We start from the raw sequence: 16,342 nt of genomic DNA on the forward strand, positions 1-16,342 counted from the left end.
AACACAATTTGCGTTCAGATTGTATTTCCTAATTAATCAGGCCCATTATTATTATTATTATTATTAGACAGACATGTTGCTTTGTTGCTAGCACAGCACTGTTTGGAAAATACAAATAACTTGGGCAAATCAATATTTAACATTTATTTATTTTTCAAAATGATTATATAAGAGCCACCGTCTCCACCTTGCCTCTGTACTGATATATGCCTGATAACAAAGGAGTCATTGGCGCTCCCAAGGAATTGCAGTGTGACTTTGGATTTGAACTTGGAGAGATGCATCACATAGAGCCTGAACATTGATGGAATGTAAATGTTTCCAATTCTGAAAAATGTATTTATTTCTTCCCAACAGTATCAGAGCTACATGAGTTCCATTTACTGTCCTATAACAAGTGGAAAACTGACAAGTTGTTGAAACTGCTGCTTTATGGGTACAAGGGTTTCCTCATCTAATGAGAGATATGGAAGATGAATAAATGGCATGCTGTTCAACAGGAATGCCTGCAGTTCCCTCTTGAGTACCTGACTAAAAGCAGTCTGGAACATTCCTGTCGCAACAGCCACCGTGGCCTGGAAAGACCCAGATGCAAAATTAGTCAGTGTTGGTATTTCTGTGCGGATGGCAATTAATGTGCAGAGTGTCCATGATGACATGAGGTGGTAGGCGAAACTAGCGTATCACCTCTGAATCTGGCATCTCAAGGAGGGTTACACGTGACCTGTAGACACGCTCCCTGGACCAGCGATCAACATCAACTTGGGGCCAGAAACATGGCCATTTTACCCACTATGTTCTTTAGCAGAAGGATGAGACAGGAATAGATAGACAGGGATAGATAGAGATACAACGATTAGCTACTGTAATATTTTTAACATTTAACGCAATAAAAGTTTATATAACAAAAATATAAAACATAAAGATTGCTTTACTGTAGGTAGTACGTCCATGTGTTTTTTGTTTTTTAAAAAAAGAAAAATATGAAGACATAGCATATACAATTTAGAACATTTGCTTCACTAGTGAACTACTAGTGTGCGTGAATCTGTGGAAACAACATAAAAAGCTCACGCATACCTAAACTAACACATTCCCTGCTGCAAGAAAACTGCCACAAACAAGCGTACTGTCAATCAGCTCATATAGTTGTGCTTGATAAATGCAGTTGTGTTTCCTTCATCATCATCATAATCATCTTGTAGTTACACCAGCCCTGTAGCTGGTGGAAAGGTTACACCTGCTAACAAGCACATATGCACCGAATTAAGAAAATGCAGTTTTATTTCTAATGGTAATTACTACAGCCTTATTGCAAGTTGTCCTTTCACTGTTTGTTTAAACATTTTACTGCTAAGGTTTGTTGGGGGGGTTATATAGGGCTTGATTGAAGAACTCTGATCACATGTATCTGTTAACCAGATATATTCATAGTAGAATGGCTGCAAAGCCAGTGATGGCTGCTTAGTTAGTGTGTATAGCTCTAAGTGTGTATAGATACAAGTGTGAAACAAAAAATTTAAACCGCATAATTTGGAGTTATACCGGAGTTACACAGGAGGAAACAGGAGAAGAACATTCTGCCTATTAACACAGCTTCAAAAGGACAACTGTCAGCATTCACCTGAAACTCCATATTCTACCTCTGATGTTTTCAACTCACCCTGGCTACAAGCTACATGCAACATTAGGACGGTTTTGGACTCTGATCTCATTTTCCTCTCATCTCATGAAAGTTTGTTTTATTTATCAGTTTGTTTTCAATGCAAAATCGACTCTGTTTAATCAGACTGCTGTACTACTTGCTCAACCACTACCTACCCATGCTACAGTTATTTCAGTCCTCTATCTCAGCACTGTACTTCAATTCTATTTAAGCTTTATCTCCCTTTAGAAGCTGGAAGAAATTATACTGTCTTTCAACCAATCTCCTCTCTCATGAGTCTGCAAAATCTCAGCTACTCAATTACCTGCTCTTTATTACTCTCCATTCAACACTTCCACCCACTCCCCCACATGCTCCTCACATTATTACTTTATACTATCCAGACATCCAGGAATACACTACATTTGCTGCAGCCTAGCTCTGCACTACTTATCTGATTACACTGGACATTGCAATTAGGCAATTCCTTTAATTCCTCATTTTGCTATTTGACTCATAGTTACAAATGCTTGCCAAAATATTTTTCTTTATCTCTTTTCATGGCATTATCTTTAGGACTATATTATCCCTCACCCATCCTGCAACACACACCTCTGTCCACATTGCCCCTTCATTACTTCACTCACCTCTAGTGAACACTCATGAACTCTTTTGCTATTTAAATTCAATAACTTTAACAGCCTCACCCTGCCGCCAGAAACTAAAAGGACACACATCTTACAATCATCTTTCCTACCTTTCTTCCTCCCTGCTTCTATAAGCTGGTGATATATCACCTAATCCAGGTCCCCCTCACTTCTCCCACACACATATATCTAAACACTACAGCAATCTGGCAAACCTCAAACGCATCACCTACCTCCCCTCTTCCAAAGTCCTTTAAATGTGCCCTTTGGAATGCACGCTCTGTTTGTAACAAACTTAGTTCCGTACATGATCTCTTCTTCTCATACAACCTCAACCTTCTAGCAATAACAGAAACATGGCTCACGCATTCAGACACTGCCTCACCTGCAGCCCTTTCACATGGTGGTCTCCATTTCACCCACACCCCCAGACCAGGAGGGCGGGTTGGACTACTTCTCTCCCCTCAGTGCACATTCACAGTTCTACCAAGTGTCCCATCACTCACGTTCACATCTTTTGAAGTACATGCTGTTAGGATTTTTAACCGATTCTCTATGCGTGTTGCTGTCATCTATCGCCCCCCTGGTCCACACCAACAATTTCTTGAACACTTCTCTGCATGGCTCCCTCACTTCTTATCTACTGATATCCCCACCATCATCATGGGTGATTTCAACATCCCTATTTCTAATCCACGTTCCAATGCTGCTTCCAAACTACTCTCTCTAACCTCCTCCCTTGACCTCTCCCAGTGGATTGAATCTGCTACTCATCAGGATAGCCACTGTCTTGATCTTGTTTTCTCTAGACTATGCTCAGTTTCTAATTTCCTTAACACTCCTTTCCCCCTCTTGGATCATCACCTTATTAGCAACACGCTCAGCCCGAGTTCTTTACCCTCCCTAGTGTCAAACTCTTCCAAGCCTCCTCGTACCCGCAGGAATATCAATGCTATTGAGCTCAACAGTTTTCCACCTCTCTCCAACACCTTCTCTCCCTCCCCAATTTCTACATTCTCCTCCCCTGATCGGGCAATACCCCGTTTTCATCAAACCCTAGCAACTGTCCTGGATCAAGTGGCTCCAGCGACACTACATACTTCGCGTAGAATTCGTTGCCAACCGTGGCACACTACAGTAACACGAACTCTACAAAAACTCTCTCGTAAAGCAGAACATCACTAGCGTAAATCTTGTGCATCTAATGATTTCATCACATATACTGATATCTACCACTCCTACAGAAATGCTCTGGACACTGCTAAACAAGCATACTACCGATCTCTCATCTATGCTCAGGCTTCTAACACCAAACGCCTCTTTAACACATTTAACTCTCTTCTGAATCCTCCTGCCCCAAATCCTCCAACTAACATCAGTGCACAGGATCTTGCTTCCTATTTCAAGGACAAAATTGATAAGATCAGGCTTGAAATGGTATCTCCCTTGACAAGCAATCTGCTCAATTCCTTTGTAGCACCCTCTGACACTCTCTCTTCATTTGATCCCACAAATGAAGAGGAAGTTTCTACTCTCTTCTCATCTTCCTACTCTACCTCCTGTCCTCTTGATCCCATTCCCTCACAAATGGGTATGTCCCTGTCTCCTGTGCTCATTCCCCCTCTAACTAAAATCTGTAATCTATCTCTTTCTACTGGTATTTTTCCATCTATATTCAAGCATGCAGTGATTACTACCATTTAAAAAAACAGAATTCTGACCCTAACTCTCTCATAAATTACTGCCCCATCTCCCAGATCCCATGCCCCTCCAAGCTTCTCGAGAGAATTGCCTACACACGCCTCACACACTTTCTTACAGCAAACAACCTATTGGATCCTCTTCCGTCAGGCTTTCGCTCTCAACACTCCACAGAGACTGCGCTGACCAAAGTTGTCAATGATTTGATCACAGCAAAAAATAATAACCAATACTCTCTTCTAATTCTCCTGGATCTCTCTGCTGCATTTGACACTGTTGACCACTCTCTCCTCATACAAACGCTACAATCCCTAGGTCTTGAAGGCACTGTCCTATCCTGGTTCTCATCCTACCTATCTAATCGCTCTTTCAGTGTTAATTTCTCTGGATCCACCTCTGCTCCGCTTCCTTTATCAGTTGGAGTTCCACAAGGCTCAGTACTAGGTCCTCTGCTATTCTCTATCTACGCCACTTCTCTTGGAAAACTAATAAGCTCCTTTGGATTTCAGTATCATCTCTATGCGGATGATACACAAATTTATCTATCCTTTCCTGATCTTTCACCATCTGTGTTGTCTTGCGTTACTGACTGTCTTTCTGCCATTTCATCTTGGATGTCTTCTCGCCAACTCAAACTCAATCTTTCAAAAACTGAATTAATAATATTCCCACCCAAAAACAGAAGCTTCCTGCCTGACATTTCTATTTCTGTCGATAACATGACCATAAATCCCACCCCGCAAGCTTGTTGCCTAGGTGTAATCCTTGACTCACAACTGTTGTTTATTCCCCACATCAACTCTATATCTAAATCATGTTACATACACCTAAAGAACATTTCCAGAATACGCACATATCTGACAGAAGACACCGCAAAAACATTAATTCATGCACTCATCATCTCCCGCATCGACTATTGCAATTCCCTCCTTACTGGTCTTCCCAAAGTCAGACTTGAACCCCTACAATCTATTTTGCATGCAGCGGCTAGACTGATTTTCCTTACAAACCGTTATTCCTCTGCTGAGCCACTCTGTCAGTCTCTACATTGGCTGCCTGTATTTCAACGAATCCAATATAAAATTCTTCTACTAACATACAAGGCCATCAACAAAATAGCACCGACATACATTTCCTCAATTGTCTCAAAATATCTCCCTACTCGACACCTCCGTTCTGCACAAGATCTACGTCTCTCCTCCACTCCCATCACATCCTCCCATTCTCGGTTACAGGATTTTTTCCAGTCTGCACCTACTTTGTGGAATTCCCTACCACGCACAGCAAGACTTTCCTCTAGTCTTCAAACCTTCAAGCGTTCACTGAAAACCCACCTCTTCAGACAAGGTTATGATATTCCTCAACCATCATCTTAATTTCTCTAGATTACCCTATTACTATCCTCTCCACTGCTAATGCAAGACAACAACCTTCTGACCAACATTGCAACACACATAGCCCACTCAGTACTTTTACCTTTGCAGTCTGGCTGGTCCATTGTGCAATATGATGTAGCACATGCCCTTGTGTTTCTAACTCCCATTGTCCTATAGATTGTAAGCTTTCAAGCAGGGTTCTCTTACCTCTCTGTCTGTATGTATTACCCAGTATTGTCTTATTAATGTTTGTTCCCAATTGTAAAGCGCTACAGAATTTGCTGGCGCTATATAAATAAATGTTGATGATGATGATGAAAACTGCTGCTCTGCAATGTCCACATTTGTGAAAACATGTCCCTTCCCCATTCCGCCTCGTCAGTCACAAGGAGTCGAAAAAATCAAATACTTGCGAGCGTGCATTTGCATGCATTAAATTTCTTGACATGTGCAGAGCGAAATCACATAAGATAGGCTACACAAACTGTCATACTACTCACTCTCTATCAGCCACAATGTATGTAAATGATACAACAATGTATTCTTAGCTCTGAGAAGTAGTGGCCTCTCTGTTCCTCTCTTACATATTGTATTCCCTGGTAGTAGTGCACATGAACAAAAGTGTTTGCCTACCTATGGTGGGAAAGCAATATATCACCCAATGTATATTATCAGCTCATTTAAATAGTACATAATTATACCTGTCCATTGTATAAAGCCTGGCATTATATGATTGCCCATTCTTGATTTATGAAATTTATATGTGTGACTTTATTTTTTAGGATGCTTCATACTGGAGATGACAATGTATACACTGTTCCGCTGCCGATTCCAACTTTGGAGGCAAGTCCATCAAACTCCCTCCTAGATATGAAGAAAGATCCTGGTATATGTGAACTTGGAACATCATCTTATCTATAACAATCACTGGTCTCTTTGTCTGTCCAGTTAAGGACAGCTAGGGATTAGGGCTACTGGCGACACCCCAAAAACAAAAACGACACTGGGCAGCCACCTCATGGATGTGTTGGAAGAGCTGCTAGGCTGATAATTATTTTTAAAAGGTTGACAGTTACAATTACAACCAACTCATTGATAACTTAATACCTCTAAGATTTAAACCCAGGCAACGCTGGGTACTTCAGCTAAACCTCAATAAGATGAAGTGACCCTGCTAAAATATGATGAAGTGAGCTTCTTTATAGCCAATAAAATCTGTCTTATGCATAAAACACGGTGTCAATTGTTTTTATACACACACCTTTTGCATCTCCAGGTGAAAACTAGATCTGTGAATAAAAAATAAGGGACATCCAATGGTAAAGTATATATGAAAATATGTAGTCATTTTGTGGGCTGAACTAATATTCACTAATCACTAACCACTAGTGGCATCACTTTGTGACCTGTGCCTCAGTGATGTCACCATTTTCTAGTGACCTGTGCCTCAGTCATGTCACCATTTTCTAGTGACCTGTGCCTCAGTCATGTCACCATTTTCTAGTGACCTGTGCCTCAGGGATGTCACCATTTTCTAGTGACCTGATTGGCCATGTTGTCATCTATATTAACATGCTGTACAAAATGTTGCATTCACTGTATGTAGGAGAAGGGTATATTCTCTTTACATCATTTCCATTGTAGTTTCTTTGTAAGGTAGATACACCATGGCTGTCATACTTCGCTGTCAATATTTTTTATGATGTTAACATTTTCTATATGAATTTCCGGTGATCCTTTAAGACAATGGTGCAGAATAAAGTGGTTTTTGGTATACTATAATGGGAAAGGATTATCTGTCATTTATAAATTTTAACCCTAGTAACATTCTATGTGATTGCAATAAAAATCTATTTATTATGCTACAAATAAACCAAACACAAATTGCTTTTAAAATTATTTTACATTCCTAATACATAGGAGAATAAATTAAGTTTTCATAAATATTAAATATTGTCAGAGATATTTGGAGACTTGGGAAAACTTGTGTAATGTCAACGGGACATAATACCAATGATGTTGATAATTTATAAATATTTTTAGAGGATTTTTCCTGCTTCCTCCAAGTTCAACACCTCTAGGCTAGGCCCGCTTGCCATTTAGATGTGTAAGACTATTTCACGCCAATTTAAAGCAAGAAAAGCAGTGTTGGCTAACCTGTGACACTCCAGGTATTGTGAAACTATAAGTCCCAGCATGCTTTGCCAATATATAGCAGCTTATTGCTGGAAGGGTATGCTGGGACTTGTAGTTTCAGAACACCTGGGGGTAAATGTATCAATGTCCGGATTCCTCAACTCCGGCGAGATCGGCGTCTTCAGCGCTTACATTTTAAGCGGCGCTGCCTTGTAAAGGGAAACTTCCCTTTACAAGGCAGCACCGCTTTAAATTTAAGCGCTGAAGACGCCGATCTCGTCGGAGTTGAAGAATCCGGACATTGATACATTTACCCCCTGGAGTGTCACAGGTTAGGCAACACTGTCTTAAAGAAAAATTGGAAATCTGCGTTTCCTATCTGCTTGCAAGATGTTGCTGCCACTTAGGGTAGAAAGAAGATGGGTGTGACAGGATGGACTGGCTATGTCACCCTGTCTGTTGTGTTACTGGGTACCAGTTGAGGTTGCCTTGCCATCATCCCCTTTGTTTCTCCAAAGTTCGCCCTCTAACCGCAGTAGAAAGGGCTTTAAGCTGCTGCTACCACTGGACTCCTTAGCGGCATCCAAAACCACGTCCTTCTGGGTAATTGTCGCTGCTAGTGTACCCCATTGCCGGTACACCAGGATGTGAGATGTTATTTAAACTTTGATTTTAAATGCAATTTATAATTAACAAAAATTACACTAATCTGTGATATCCTAAATCTCATTGATCAGAAGTTTCATGTTACTTTATCCAGGCAGGATACAGTTAACGACTCCGTGCTGTGTATTCAAGTGTTGGTCATTGACAGAGGACAAAGATCTAATTAGCCTAATTGTGTTACGATCTTGATGCCTTAGTCAGTATTAGCACAGGCTTACCTAGGGCGCGGAGTCTAACGGCCTTCCGGTCCTCACCAAGAACCACCGCAAGGTAGTGTGGGCTTAGCTGCCGAAGAACCGCAGGTCGCGGCCCCCAGATTAGCCTACTGACGTAAGGGAGAAAGTTCTAAGTGATGGCAGGCAGACAAGAAAATAGACAATGTGGTGCAAGTACAGGCACTAACCGTGAATTCCAGGCGTAGTAGGTCTGGAACAGTAACCGGTAGATGCACGGAGGCAATGGGTGCGTGGCAGGATCCAGAGAATAGTCGGTAACACAGCCGGGTCGGTACACAGAAGGTATCAGGTATACGGTGCCAGAGGGAGATCCAGAGAATAGTCGGTAACACAGCCGGGTCGGTACACAGAAGGTATCAGGTATACGGTGCCAGAGGGAGATCCAGAGAATAGTCGATAACACAGCCGGGTCGGTACACAGAAGGTATCAGGTATACGGTGCCAGAGGGAGATCCAGAGAATAGTCGGTCACAGCCAGGTAGGTACACAGGAGTAGGAGGAATAGAGGGGTAAACAGGGAGCAGGATCACAGGAGTCAGGACACAGGAACTGTAGCCAGGAACAGGAAACACATTGCTCTGACACAGGCAGCGTGTCAGAGCAGGGAAGATATAGTAGTTTGAATTCCCCGCCCAGGAGTCACATGATCAGCAGCAGAGAGAAGCAGGAAGTGCGGCAGCGCTAACAGAAGCAGCGCTGAAGATATGGACACCGCTGTCAGCTCCCGCTGACAGCGCAGCGGAACGAGGACAAGGTAAGTTCCTAACAGTACCCCCCCCTTCAGGGGTGGCCTCCGGACAACCTATAAGGCTTTAGAGGGAACTTGGTATGGAATTTCTTCAACAAACTCGGAGCATGAAGGTCTCGTGCAGGAATCCAAGAACGCTCTTCAGGACCGTAACCTTTCCAGTCAACCAGGAACTGCAAGGAACCTCTGGAAATCCGAGAATCTAGAATCTCCTTCACCTCAAATTCCTGATCTGGTGCAGAAATAGCAGCAGGAGGTCTTCTTAAAGAGAAGAATTTGTTAACAACAAGTGGTTTGAGAAGGGAAATGTGGAAGACATTGGGAACCCTCAAGGTAGGGGGTAATTTTAATCTAAAGGCCACCGGATTAATGACCTCAATGATCTTGAAGGGACCGATAAATCGGGGAGCGAATTTCCTAGAAGGAACCAACAGGCGAAGATTCTTTGTAGACAACCACACTTTGTCACCAGGAGTGAGTAGTGGAGACGGTCTTCTTCTTTTGTCAAATGCTTTTTTACTGATGGCAGAGGTGTGAAGTAGTTTGCGTTTGATAAGATCCCACCTAGACGAGAAGTCCGATAGAAGGGAATCCACTGCAGGAACCCCAGAAGCGGTTAACTCTTTGAAGGGTGGAACTTTAGGATGAAATCCCTGAAGAGCAAAAAAGGGAGAAATGGAGGTAGAGTCATGTGAATTATTATTGTGGGCGAATTCTGCCCAAGGTAATAAATCAACCCAATCATCATGTTTAGCTGAAATGAAACATCTGAGGAATTTCTCCAATTCTTGATTCGTCCTTTCCGTGAGACCATTACTTTGCGGATGATATGCAGAAGAGAAATTTAACTTAATTCCACAAAGACGAGAAAAGGCCCTCCAAAATCTTGCCACAAACTGAGTTCCTCGATCAGAAACGATAATATCTGGACAGCCGTGTAGGCGGAAAATTTCTTTAATGAAGAGTTGAGCCAGAACAGGAGCAGAAGGGAGACCTTTTAATGCCACAAAATGAGCGGCTCGGGAAAGGCGATCGGTGACCACCCACACTACTGAGAACCCTCTGGAGGAGGGTAAATCTGTGATAAAATCCATGGAGAGGTGACTCCAAGGTCGATCCGGAATTGGCAGAGGCTGCAGCAGACCGTATGGAGCTTGACGAGGAACTTTATTCTGAGCGCAAGTGGAACACGCCGTCACAAACTGTCGAACGTCCGAACGGATAGCCGGCCACCAATAACTACGGGAGATAAATTCCAAGGTCTTCTTTATACCGGCATGACCAGAAAAACGGGAGGCATGAGCCCATTTAAGGAGTTTAGTTTGGAGATGTGGAGGAACCAAAGTCTTCCCGTGAGGAATGATCACCCGAGTAGGAGTAGTAGCCAAAATACATTCTGGATCTAGAATAGACCTAACACTCTCTTCTTCGGTATCCATAGAATCAAAGGAACGAGAGAGGGCATCAGCCTTCTTGTTCTTGGACCCTGGTCTGAAGGTAATGATCATATTGAATCGTGAAAAAAATAACGACCATCTGGCCTGACGGGGATTGAGGCAGGATGCAGTTTGTAGATAAAGCAGGTTCTTGTGATCCGTAAAAATAGTAACAGGAAATCTGGCTCCCTCCAAATGATGTCTCCAGGCCTCCAAGGCCAATTTGATAGCAAGTAGTTCTCTGTCTCCAATGCCGTAGTTTTTTTCGGTGGATGAGAATTTACGAGAAAAGAAGCCACAGGGAGAAAACTTTCCAGTAGAATTCTTCTGAGACAAAATAGCTCCTACTCCAGTGGAGGATGCGTCAACTTCGAGAAAAAAGGGGAAGGAAGAATCTGGCTGTTGAAGAATAGGTGCCGATATGAAGGCTTCTTTAAGATACTTGAAGGCCTCTACCGCCTCTGGTGGCCAGGTCTTAGCGTTGGCAGATTTCTTGGTCAGGGAAGTGATGGGTGCAATAACAGACGAAAACCCTTTGATAAAGTGGCGGTAATAATTAGAGAACCCAATAAAACGCTGGATGGCCTTAAGTCCAACCGGTTGGGGCCAATCAGAAATCGCCTTTAATTTCTCAGGGTCCATACGTAATCCGGAGCCAGAAACCACGTGACCAAGAAAAGGAAGATGCGTTTTTTCAAAGACACACTTGTCCACATTACAGTACAGATGATGCGAAATTGAAGGGCATACTGGCCCAGAGTAAGGGTACCCTGGCGCAGACGGAGGAGTCCAGAAGCTGCACTGGAGACTCGTCCGGGTTCATCAAAGATGCGTCTGAAGGTTTCCAAGAAAGTGGCACAATTATGGAGAATGGGGTCATCATGTTCCCAGAGAGGAGAAGCCCAGGCAAGCGCTTGACCAGACAATAAGGAAATAATATAGGCGACTTTAGTTTTCTGTGTGGGAAAGTTCCCGGGCAAAAGTTCGAATTGAATAGCACACTGGTTCAAGAAGCCTCGGCATTCCTTAGGATCCCCATTGAACTTGGGTGGGTTAGGTATGCGGAGTTGAGAGGTGGTGGGAGCAGATACAGCTGAACCGCTTGGAGCGGGGGCAGGCTGTGGGGCCGGAGCAGTTGGAGGATTAGGAGCTGCCACCTGAGCTGCTTGGAGCGTATCCAACCTGTTAGACAGAGTCTGCAAAATCTGTAATAACTGTTCTTGATTTTTCCCCTGTTCCTCAACCTGAGCCGCTAAGTTATCCAGTAGTACTCTCGCAGTGGGATTCACTGTCGCTTCCATCAGTTAGATAAGGGGGTCAGAGCAAACTGTTACGATCTTGATGCCTTAGTCAGTATTAGCACAGGCTTACCTAGGGCGCGGAGTCTAACGGCCTTCCGGTCTTCACCAAGAACCACCGCAAGGTAGTGTGGGCTTAGCTGCCGAAGAACCGCAGGTCGCGGCCCCCAGATTAGCCTACTGACGTAAGGGAGAAAGTTCTAAGTGATGGCAGGCAGACAAGAAAATAGACAATGTGGTGCAAGTACAGGCACTAACCGTGAATTCCAGGCGTAGTAGGTCTGGAACAGTAACCGGTAGATGCACGGAGGCAATGGGTGCGTGGCAGGATCCAGAGAATAGTCGGTAACACAGCCGGGTCGGTACACAGAAGGTATCAGGTATACGGTGCCAGAGGGAGATCCAGAGAATAGTCGGTAACACAGCCGGGTCGGTACACAGAAGGTATCAGGTATACGGTGCCAGAGGGAGATCCAGAGAATAGTCGATAACACAGCCGGGTCGTACACAGAAGGTATCAGGTATACGGTGCCAGAGGGAGATCCAGAGAATAGTCGGTCACAGCCAGGTAGGTACACAGGAGTAGGAGGAATAGAGGGGTAAACAGGGAGCAGGATCACAGGAGTCAGGACACAGGAACTGTAGCCAGGAACAGGAAACACATTGCTCTGACACAGGCAGCGTGTCAGAGCAGGGAAGATATAGTAGTTTGAATTCCCCACCCAGGAGTCACATGATCAGCAGCAGAGAGAAGCAGGAAGTGCGGCAGCGCTAACAGAAGCAGCGCTGAAGATATGGACACCGCTTACAGCTCCCGCTGACAGCGCAGCGGAACGAGGACAAGGTAAGTTCCTAACAAATTGGAATTTCCTATAAAAAGGTTAAAAGACAAAACGAATTTCGTCCCTTCGTCTCAGAAATAAATACATTTCCTATACCAAAATACACACAATATAAAAAAATCAGTACCTTAATATCAAAAATAAGTACATTTGCAATAATACAAATTAGTGCACTGAGCTAATAATTTAAATATATTTATACAATACATTTATTATAAGTGATCCAGCCACAAAGGGGACCCATTTAATATTCATATAATCCAACATATAGGGGGGTATTCAATTATTAGCGAGATGCGTTAAAATTTCGCGCTCGAACAAAAAAGGCACTCGTTTTTTCCTGTTCGAGCGCGCGTTTTAAAAAAACAAACCCTCAATTCAATTGTTTTTTTGCATTCACCCCCTCGCGCTCTATTATTGGTCCTAGCGAGTTTGAAATGAGGAGTGGTTAAGGCACTCATTTTACTATAAAAAAATAAAAGTAAATTAATGCAATCAAGAATGGCCCCAGCACTGCAAAGGAGATTGGGCCCCTACACTGCAATCAAGAAGGGCCCCAGCACTGCACAAGAGAATGGGCCCCCACACTGCAATGAAGAAGGGTAACTGCACTGCAAGCAACAATGGCCCTCCCTGTACAGCAGAATTAAAGATTTTACAAGGAGGTACATTTTTTGAAATTTACAAACATTTGAACACTGCCCAAGCATGGACATTTGTAAGGTACAAATATTTGTGGGACAGTGGGCAAGCCGGACCTTTCTTCGAAGGTAAAAATATTTGTTGGGACTTTGCGTAAATGAGTGTGTGTAAGTAAAGCATCATAAAACTGAGGATATCGTCCATGGTGAGTATTTTTTTTTTTTTTTTTTTTTAAACCTATGGTGTACATAAGGGTGTTTACTGTATTTCTTGGGGTTTTATTATTTTTAATAAAGATTTGTGGTTGGAATGAGGGTGTTGTGCTTTTATTTAACATTTTGCTTTGTGGAACTACAGATCACAGCCAGCCGTGGGTGTAAGAGCATGTTGGCACTTGTGGTTCTACTACAAGTGCAAACATGCCCTGGGTGCTATGGGTACGCTGGTGCTTGTAGTTAGACAAGTAGCAGCATGCCCACACTATTTAGGACAACATGACTGGCTGGGACATGTAGTTCCACAAGTCAAAAAAATTTTTTTGTTTTTTTTCATACAAAATCCCCATTTATTACCCTACTACCCACAACCCAGGGGTAGTAGGAAAAGCCCTAGTGCTATCGGCACTGGCCTGGGTGTCCCTAGGACGGTGGCCCGCTTACATTTTTCAGCGGACCACAATCCCTAGGGAATCCAGGTCAGCGCTGAACAGTCTGTGGGTGTTTAGTCATTATGGCCGTGGGACCCAAACTGCGTTTCCCCCCCCCCTGTTATAGTGCCTATCACCCCGGCTGGTTTGCCTAGTGTTGGTTCAATTAAATTAGGGGGAACCCTACGTCAAATTTTTCACACATCAATAGCCTGCCAGCAGTAGGGCGAAGACTAAATAGAGTGGGGAGCAAACGATTTTGCTTTTAAAAAAAAATAAAAAAATATGATACTTTTTGGCACAACCACCCCCTTCCCCTTAAAAACAAAAAAATAATATAAAAAAGTTTAAATACATGCACCACTATGGTTTTTTCTAAAGGGGGAAATTTCCAAAAATTATTAATTATTATACACTTTTTTTAGTACTTTTCTTTTTTTAGGTTACTTTTATGAACTTTTACACCTATTTTCTCAGTTTAATGTAAACTTTTCTTAACTTAATAAAAAAAAAATTCTTTGAGCACACCATGGAGGTGCGAGATAAAACAGCATATTTGCCTTTTTCACACTTGGCGTTAAAAAACAATTGAATAGCTTTTTCCGCTAAGGGTTCGCAGCCAGCCTATACTTTAACATTGACAAGCGCTTGGAGCGCGATAACACTGTTTCGGTAAAAAAAAAAAAAGATTAGAATTGCGTGAGAAGTTTTCACGCTCGAAAATAAGGTAAAATAGCAAAAAAATGACTTTGCACGCTCGAACTTCCAAACTCGCTAACAATTGAATACCCCCTTAGTGCTGCCACACATGATCTGACCAAACTTTATTAGTAATGCTTGTTTCTCTGTAATAAAATTATTTACTAGCACTATTATAAAGACCTTATAACAATGGGCAACTCTCAATGAAACCTTTATGAAACCTCTGTGCTTATAGATGGAGATTTAAGTCCAGTACCATATTCTCAGATCTTATGTGAAAAAATGTTAATACTAAATAAACATTTTGGAGCGTGTAGACATACAACTCAATAGCCAGAAGCCAGATGTTCATTTTTTGTACCCCAGCGGTGAAAAAAGTCTGCAAATAAATGTTCAGTAGCTATGATCAGCAATATACACTATATGGACAAAAGTATTTGGCCACACTTATTAACTGGGGATGCTCAGGCTCAGGTTCCAAGGGGGCCATGATTTTGGATTTCGGATTATTTGGTACCTGCCCTGAACTTTGGCTTGGACTTTGGTTATTCTTTTGGATCCTGAATTTGCACTTATTTGGCCTGCCTATTATTGGCTTCTTCATTGGACTGACCCCATCATACAGATTGTGAATTTGGTACTTTACTTCTCATTTCTAACTGACCTCTGCACTGACTAGTATCTGTGTTTATGACATTATTACTAACACAACTGTTATGTGTACTTGTTCTGCAGACATCTCATTCCAGATAACATGACCACTTAGTAAGTGTTTAAAGTGTTTATTTTTATTAGGGATGTGCACCGGCGACTTTTGAGGTCTCGTGTTTTGTGTTTTGGATCCGGATTTTCGTTATTTTTGGGGTTCGGATTTGTCTCGCAAAACACTTGACGAAAGGTCTCGGTTCGGATTTAAGGTTTTGGATTCGGATTTTTTTTGAAAAAAACATAAAAAGTTTAAAAATCAAGTTTTTGGGCTTATTTTCACTCCTACGCTATTATTAACCTCAATAACATTCAATAACAAGCATTTCCACTAATTTACAGTGTATTCTGAACACCTCACAATATAGTTATTAGTCCAAAATGTTGCAACAAGGTATCTTTCTGGACTGCGTAGAGGAGTGGGTCACCACAATATATATTAAAAACCCTGAACTTTTATGATTCGCACCAATAAATGTACCTGGACTGCGTAGAGGAGTGGGTCACCACAATATATATTAAAAACCCTGAACTTTTATGATTCGCACCAATAAATGTACCTGGACTGCGTAGAGGAGTGGGTCACCACAATATATATTAAAAACCCTGAACTTTTATGAATCGCACCAATAAATGTACCTGGACTGCGTAGAGGAGTGGGTCACCACAATATATTAAAAACCCTTAACTTTTATGAATCGCACCAATAAATGTACCTGGACTGCGTAGAGGAGTGGGTCACCACAATATATTAAAAACCCTGAACTTTTATGAATCGCACCAATAAATGTACCTGGACTGCGTAGAGGAGTGGGTCACCACAATATATTAAAAACCCTGAACTTTTATGAATCGCACCAATAAATGTACCTGGACTGCGTAGAGGAGTGGGTCACCACAATATATTAAAAACCCT

At 42.3% G+C, this 16,342-nt stretch overlaps 1 protein-coding gene across 2 annotated transcripts in view; it reads right to left on the minus strand.

The window, feature by feature from the left end:
* DOCK2 (dedicator of cytokinesis 2) overlaps positions 1 to 16,342 on the minus strand; it is a 699,501-nt gene that overhangs the window by 623,969 nt on the left and 59,190 nt on the right. The window lies entirely within an intron of this gene.

Source organism: Mixophyes fleayi, chromosome 4 (genome assembly GCF_038048845.1).
Source record: "Mixophyes fleayi isolate aMixFle1 chromosome 4, aMixFle1.hap1, whole genome shotgun sequence".
NCBI classification, from domain to species: Eukaryota; Metazoa; Chordata; class Amphibia; order Anura; family Limnodynastidae; genus Mixophyes; species Mixophyes fleayi.